The sequence below is a fragment of the Palaemon carinicauda genome, chromosome 3 (assembly GCF_036898095.1).
Source record: "Palaemon carinicauda isolate YSFRI2023 chromosome 3, ASM3689809v2, whole genome shotgun sequence".
NCBI lineage: Eukaryota > Metazoa > Arthropoda > Malacostraca > Decapoda > Palaemonidae > Palaemon > Palaemon carinicauda.
Genome location: NC_090727.1, coordinates 37180021 through 37188759, shown reverse-complemented (window position 1 = coordinate 37188759; position 8739 = coordinate 37180021).

The following is an 8739-nucleotide window of genomic DNA, read 5'->3' as shown; positions in this document are numbered from 1 at the left end:
GAGATGGCCATGTCGTCCTGATGGAAGTTCCTATAGGGTAGCTTCCTAGGGTATATTACAACTACGGCGATATTCCCAGAGAATTTACCTTAAGGTACCAGAATTCTAACTCCTGGAGCGAATATCCCTCCTGAAAGGGATATCGCGACATATCAGAGGACGTATTCTTGACACGCCACATGGCAATCTGCATCCCGAACAGAGATTTCGTCTCGTAGGGGGCAATTGGCAAGAAACGAATTCGGGAAAGAAAAAGGGGGAGCCGCTCCCAAGGCTCCCTATCTCCCGATTCGTAAGCGTGCCTGGCGCCAATCCTGGCGCCATCTGTATTCCTTGTAGCGTACACGAGGTGCTACAGATACTGTATGTAGGGAGGGGTCCTACAGCCCTTTCTTAGAAAGGCAAGGGCGGGTCCATCAGGACGACATGGCCATCTCACCCAAAAATTTGGGCTCAAGCCATGTCGTCCTGATGGAAGTATACCAGAGCATTACTGTATCTGTGGATTCTCAGAACGTGCCGTACTCCCCGGATGTAATTTTTCCCGGTCGACTAGACCTAGAGACCTAAGATGTTACCGTTATACATCTTTTCAACTAACTATAAACCATGTTAGAGCTTCCTGCCCCCTGCAGGGAAGAGTCCTACTAGACTCTGGAAAAGTCTCGAAGAGTACATATACCTATGTATGAATACCAGGCAAGCTAATATAGTGGTCTCGCCCTATATTAAGTAAAGCATAGTTTGTAAAGAACCACTGCGTCAATATGAAATATTGACCAGTAATCCGCACAATACTTGTATTGGACAAAGGTTTATATCCGCATAGGAAGAAACTAATAAAACCGCCCTCGTCCCTTTATGGGACGGAGTCCTCCCATTAGGGGACTACATAAACCCATGCAACATAGCTTGCATAAAAGAACAATTCTATTAGAATTATCCCAGATAAGGTACATAGAATAAATGCTCAATTATACCAATAAATTGACACAGGTGAAAGAGACGCAAGGTTCTCAAGAACAAGTTTATTGACAGACAATAAATAGACAGGTTAACAACAATTATATATATATATATATATATATATATATATATATATAAAAAGAGAATAACCCAAAACTTTAAGCATAAGTATGATAGTAAACAGAACTTGTTTATCTGAAAGAAAAAACATCAAATGCCACTTTTTTAAGATACCGAGGTATCAAGTCAAAGTCTGTATTACAAATAAATCACATTAGCGTTAGAAACGCTCGGCACACATGTCTGCACTTATGCTAGGTTCACCTTTTAAAAACGGAACAGTCTATGTGGGCACTCGGTGCCCTCATTTAGTTTGTAGTACAGTAGGTACCTACACACACACCCTGGACTTAACCCTGGATAGGTACGGTGGGTCGTTTGCGACCCCGAGCGTCAAAAAAAAACAGGTTTTTCTCACGTGACTCACCCCTGTGACTGAATTTGTGGGTGATCGACCTGCAGGAGGTGTCTCCCCTACACGCTCTAGTAGTGTCCAGATGTGCATTGCTGTAGCTGTACTCCTTCCCCGATTTCTGAGACGCGTCGGGGTCGTTCGCGTCCGAGTTTACCCTTCTGAGGTAGTTTGCATAATTATCAAAGTTATTACGTATTATGAAATTGTCGTAGAATGGTGCAACTTGTATAGGTTATCAGTTGTGGAAAGTCTTGGTGGATTGTTTGGCTACCATGTGCATGTTTTTTTTTTTAGTTAAAATGTCGTTCATCACCACGAGGACCATTTTACCGCGAGTGCCCCTTTTTCATTTTTTTTCATTTTTTTGCCAAGTCATTTTTCCGTAAGATATTGCCAAATAGTGTCGTAAAACTTTTGCTTGTTTAGTGTTGGAAAGTGTGTCTAGATGATCTGGCTACCCATGCATGACTTTGTTTTTGTCAGATACGACGTAGTTATTGGTATATTGGGTATTTAACTGCGGTTACCAATTTCTGTTTTTTTTCAATATTTGTAAAAATTACTACGTAGTAAGGAATTGCCGTATATTATTCATTTTTTTTTCATGTTTATGTGTTAGAAAGTGTGCCTTGATGGTTGGGCTAACACGTGCATGTCTTTTTTTTTATCTGAGATGTCGTATATTAGAATGTCGGGCATTTTACCGCGAGTGTCCCTTTTTAATTTTTTTTAATTTTTTTGCCAAGTCATTTTTCCGTAAGATATTGCGAAATAGTGTCGTAAAACTTTTGCTTTTTTAATGTTGGAAAGTGTGTCTAGATGATCTGGCTACCCATGCGTGATTTTGTTTTTGTCAGATACGACGTAGTATTGGTATATTGGGTATTTAACTGCGGTTGCCAATTTCTGTTTTTTTTCAATATTTGTAAAAATTTACTACGTAGTAAGGAATTGCCGTATATTATTGATTTTTTTTTCATGTTTATGTGTTAGAAAGTGTGCCTTGATGGTTGGGCTAACACGTGCATGTCTTTTTTTTTTATCTGAGATGCCGTATATTAGAATGTTGGGCATTTTTCCGCGAGTCCCCCTTTTTATTTGTTTTGCATTTTTTTGCTTAGTCATGTTACCGTAAGGAATTGGCAAGTAGTGTCGCAAAACTTATATTTTTATAGTGTTGGAAAGTGTTTCTAGATGATCTGGCTACCCATGCCTATTTTTTTTTAGCCAGATATGGCGTATATATAAGTATGTGTTCGATTTTCCTGTGATTGCCATTTTTTCGTTTTTTCCCATTTCTTTCAAAATTACTACGTACTAAGGAACTATCACAGAGTAATATTTCATTTATATGTTTATTTGTCGGAAAATATGCCTTGATGGTTTGCCTAGCACGTGGCTGAAATTTTTTTTTTCTGAAATGCCGTATATTAGAATGGCCATTTTTCCACGAGTGCCCCTTTTTATTTGTTTTGCATTTTTTTGCTTAGTCATGTTACCGTAAGGAATTGGCAAGTAGTGTCGCAAAACTTATATTTTTATAGTGTTGGAAAGTGTTTCTAGATGATCTGGCTACCCATGCCTATCTTTTTTTTAGCCAGATATGGCGTATATATAGGTATGTGTTCGATTTTCCGGTGATTGCCATTTTTTCGTTTTTTCCCAATTCTTTCAAAATTACTACGTACTAAGGAACTATCACAGAGTAATGATTCCTCTAGATGTTTATTTGTCGGAAAATTTTGTTTACTTTTTTTTTGATTGAATATCATCAAATTTTTTTAGCTAAAATATTGTTTTACATTTTTTTTTTCGATTTTATTTCCCTTCAAAAAAAATTTTTTGGGTCAGAATTTTAATTTTATAGTCGTAAAATAATCGACAATTATCCAGCAACCCGCCATACAATTTTTATGCATATCCAATAATAATTAGATTAGTAAATAACACCTTGAAATTGACATACCCTTCCTACATTTCAAGTGGCAGATTAAGGAGTCTGAGTCAGTGTGGTTGGCGGCCATTTTGTGGACATATCCGAAGCGTAAGCTGCCCTATCTATATATATTCTTGTTCCCTATAGAATTTGTGATATTTTGGTGTATTTTTACCTGCATAAATATCATATTATATATTAAATATATGTATTTTTTTACAAAATTTCCAAGTACTCAAAAAATTACCTTTAGATATGGCCCCTGATATAAATGTAATTTACAAAATAATGAAGATTTTTTTACATATTTCTATTTTAGGATAACATATGTTTATTCCCTAAAAAAATTAGCCACTTCCTATTTCATTTGGGTACCCAAAAAAATTCATGAAATTTGGACAATTTTTTTTGGCCAAAAAAAGTTACCCTTTTTTTCTCATTTCAGATCTTTACCTCCATGGGTCTGACTTCATCCAAAATACATCAAGATGTGTCCTAAACATTCAAGAATCAATTCCTAAAAGGATTTGTGTATATATGTATAAACTTTTTTTTTATGAATTTTTATGTCAGGTCTTTTTTTTTTTCTACTTAATTTTTTAAAATATTTATAATAAATAGTTTTTCTGCAGATGAGTAGTATTTATCTTTACAGTTGTTTTAAGCATTCATTGAAGTTTTTTTTGGCAAAAGAAAAAAGGAGGTTACTGCAAAAACTGATTTTTCAAGAATTTTTTTTGGCGTCGGGGTCGTTCGCGTCCGAGTATACCCTTAAAGGGGTGTCCGAGGACCGTACCTATCCAGGGTTAATCGTCCCAATTAAGACCACTGTTCCTCGCAGAGTTAAACAGTAGGGTTAACCACACGACCCACTGCTACCACAGATCTCTTTAGTTCCTCTACTTGCTTCGCATAGTGGCAAAAGAACACTCTGGAAGACTTCCAGCCAGTGTATGAACGAAGATGTTCAAAGTCCATACAATTAAAGAAATTTAGGGATGAGGCAACTTTCCTCGGATTGTGACCTGCGGGTGTACTGTCAGGATCTGCTCTGCGAATAAAATATGTGATTTTCGCTCTGAGTTGATTCAGAGATAAATTTGAGCCTGATGTTTCTCCCCTGAATAGTTGACCACCCTTGAAGTCTGAAGTTCTACGAAGATAGACCTTTTGGCATTCTACTGGACATAGAGATGCATCTTCTTTCAGAGGGCAGATTCTCCAGGGACCCCACCTGTTGGTGGGTAACTCATTCTTGGCAAGAAACGTAGGATCCGGAAACAGGTTCAGTTCCCCCCCATCCAGGAACTGAACACGACCTGCCTCTCTCGAGAGGGCTACGATCTCACTAACCCTGGCCCCGGACGCGAGTGCAAATAGGAAAATAACTTTCTGTGTCAAATCCTTTAACGCACATTCTTCATTGCTCAACAGGGAGGCGAAATGAAGAACTTTGTCTAAAGACCATGAAATGGGCTTTGGAGGTGCTGAAGGTCTGAGCCTAGCGCAGGCTTTCGGAACTTTATTAAAGATCTCGTTACCTAGGTCGATCTGGAAGGCATATAAAATGGGTCTCATCAAAGCAGACTTACACACTGAAATCGTGTTAGCTGCCAACCCTTGACCATGGAGGTGGATGAAGAAAGATAAGCAGAAGTCTGTCGAGATCTCCTGTGGATTCTTCGCCTTTACAAAGGCCACCCATTTTCTCCAAGATGACTCATATTGCCTTCTAGTCGATTTGCACTTATATTCCTCTAGGAAGTCTATGCTGGCTTTCGAAATCCCGAAACGCTTTCTCACCGCAAGGGAGAGAAAATCATGAGCTGCAGGGTCCGGGTTTTCTGTAATGAAGCGCAGACAGTCGACTTCTGGACTCGCTGGGTCAGAACTGGATGTGGTAGCGGCACAAACTTCAGCTGTAGTTCCAACGCCAAGGGGAACCACATGCTGTTCGGCCACTTGTGGGCCACTATTGCCGCTACCCCCTTGAAGGATCTCAGTTTGTTGAGGACCCTCAACAGAAGGTTGTGAGGGGGGAACAGATAAATCCTGGACCATCTGTTCCAGTCGAGGGACATCGCGTCCACTGCTTCCGCTAAGGGGTCCTCGTACGGGGACACGTACAGGGGCAATTTCTTGTTGTCTTTCGTCACAAAGAGGTCTATCTGCAGTTCTGGGACTTGATTCAGAATGAAGGAGAATGATCCTGCGTCTAAGGACCATTCCGATTCTATCGGTGTGAACCTGGATAGAGCGTCCGCTGTCACGTTGCGGACTCCTTGAAGGTGAACTGCCGACAGGTACCACTTCTTCTTTTCCGCCAATCGGAAAATGGCCAACATCACCTGGTTGAGAGGTGGTGACCTCGACCCTTGTCGATTCAAGCATCTCACAACTACCTCGCTGTCCATCACCAATCTTATGTGGATCGAGTGACGCGGGGAGACTTTCTTTAAGGTAAGGAGCACTGCCATAGCTTCTAGAAAGTTGATGTGAAAGGTCCTGAATAGCTTGGACCAAGTCCCCTGGACTTTTTTCCGATGAGAGTGACCTCCCCATCCCTCCTTTGAGGCGTCTGAGTGAATCGTCATCGACGGGGGAGGTGGCTGAAGAAGAACCGACTTCTTTAGATGTCTGGCTTGGGACCAAGGACTGAGAAGAGTACGTAGCCGAGGCTCTTCGCGCGTTTGATGCATACCTTCTCCAAACTCCGGTTGCATCCTTTAGCTGTGCTCTTAGCACTGGGTCTGTCACCGAAGCAAACTGGAGAGAGCCTAGTACCCTCTCCTGTTCGCGTCTTGATATCCTTTCGGAATCTAGAAGTCTCTTGACAGAACCCGCTATCTCCTTCCTTTACTTCGCCGGGATGGAGAAACGGTGTGACGAAAGGTCCCAGTGGATTCCCAGCCACTGGAACTTTTGAGATGGAGAAAGTCGAGACTTTTTTCTGTTGATCTTGAAGCCTAGGTACTCTAGGAACTGGATCACTTGACTGGAAGCTTGCAAGCATTCTGTCTCGGATGCTGCCCACACCAGCCAGTCGTCCAGGTAGGCTACTACCTGAATTCCCTTTAGGCGTAATTGTTTGAGAGCTGCGCTCGCCAGCTTCGTGAAAATCCTTGGGGCTATGTTTAGCCCGAATGGCATGGCTCTGAAGGCGTATAGTCTCCGTTGTAGCCTGAACCCTAGGTAGGGGGAGAGTCGACGGCTGATTGGAATGTGCCAATAGGCGTCTGACAAGTCTATAGAGACTGAGTATGCCCTCTTGGGCAGTAAGGTCCTTATGTGTTGCAGTGTTAGCATTTTGAATTTGCAATTCACTATGAACTTGTTGAGTGGCGACAAGTCCAGAATGACTCTGAGCTTTTCCGAGTCTTTCTTGGGAACACAAAACAGCCTCCCTTGGAATTTGATGGACTTCACCTTTCGGATCACCTTTTTCTCCAACAGTTCTTGAACGTACTCCTCCAGAACGGGGGTGGAGTGTTGGAAAAACCGAAGGCACGGGGGTGGAGTGCTGTACCAGCTCCAGCCCAGTCCATTCTTGAGTAGGCTGTGGGCCTGGGCCCAAGGATCGAAGGTCCAACGATCCCAAAATTTCATCAGTCTCCCTCCTACCGGTATCATTTCACTTGGACTGCCGTCCTGAGGTCTTGCCTCCCTAACCACGACCACCCCTGAATCCCCTTCCCCTTGAGGGGCGCCTAGACGAGCCTCTGGCTGCTCCTCTAGGCTTTGCTCGAAAGGAAGAAGACTGTCCTTCGAACGTTGGGGTGAATGCCGTGGACTGACCCGGCACAGCCTGGGGTACCCACTGAAAAGTGGTCGGGGTTTGTGCCACCATCTGGGGCACTGGAGGCAATGGCAATTGCAGTTGCTGTTGCTGTCTAGAGGGCTTGGCTGGCCAAGACGGTAGCCTAGTCCTCATATTCTTCCTCTTTGGATGAGGACCTTCATCCGGGGAAGACTTTCTTTTGATAGCCAGGCCCCACTTCTGGAGAAGGTTTCTATTCTCCACGGCGGCCTTATCAACAACTTCTTTGACCACATCGGTAGGGAAAAGGTCTTTTCCCCAAATATTGGAGGAGATTAATTTCCTTGGCTCGTGCCTCACCGTGGCCCCGGTGAACACGAACTCCCTACAAGCTCTCCTCGCCTTGACGAAGCCATAAAGGTCCTTCGTCACCGTGGCCAGGTGAGTCTTAGCCACCACCATGAACATTTCATGGACCTTGGGGTCACTTGCCATCGTCTCAAGAGTAGTCTGAAGAGACATTGAGGCAGCCAGTCTTTCTTTTGTCTCGAACTCTCTTCGTAAAAGAAAGTCGGACAGCTTGGGGAGGTCCTCGCCGAATTGCCGTCCGGCAATATCAGCCTCCAACTTTCCCACTGAGAACGTAAGATGGACGTCCTTCCAGTCTTTGTGGTCCATAGGCAGGGCCAGCGACAAGGGTTTACACTCCTCTAGGGAGGGGCAAGGCTTGCCCGCCTCGACTGCTTTTAGGACAGCCGCAAACCCTTTCTGTAAAAATGGGGAAGGCTCTAGCAGGAGAGGACACAAAGGAAGGGAGCTTCTTGCTCAATGCAGCTACCTTCGAGTTAGAGAAGCCCCTCTCCTTCATCGAGGATGAAAGTAAAGCTTGAGCCTTAGCATGGTCCATCACTATGACCTCCTTCGGCTCTGTCTCCTCCCTTGAAGCTGGTTCCTTTCTCAGCCGGACATAACAGTCCAGATATGATGCCTTGCTGGGCCAGAATTCCACCTCCTCTAGGGGAACTGAGCCCAGCTTATCCGAGATGACGATCTTTCCAGTCGTCATCGGCATGTGCTCAGCATACCTCCATGGGTTAGCATCTGAGCACAAGGGAAGGTCTTTCACATTGAGCCTTTTCTGGGGCCCATGTGATTCTGCAAGGCACTGCATCCGCAGTTCCATAGCAGCCGCCTTCTCCTGATTCTCCTTCTGCATTTGTTGGATCATTCCAACAATCGAAGAGAGGGCCTGTCCCAGCTCTACTGGGAGACCGGCCGATGTTGAGGGAATAGGCTCCGGAATCTGAACCGGAGTAGCCGACACCTCGTCGACCTCTTCCTCTACGACGTCCAGGGCTTGAACTTCATCCTGGCCTTCTGCCAGGAGGTCTTCTTCCAAACGCTCGTCCACGTCAGACATCCTGTCATCTAACTGGATGTCTTGCATCGCAACCGCGACTTCAGCATCCACCTGGATCTGACCTTGGGGGATCTCCTCTTGAGGCTGGGGAATCACTGCATCAGCTGATGCCTTAGGAAAAAGATACGCCCTCATCTTCTCACTTGGAAGATAAGGGCCAGAGGTGTTCTTTTGGAAGCCCCTTA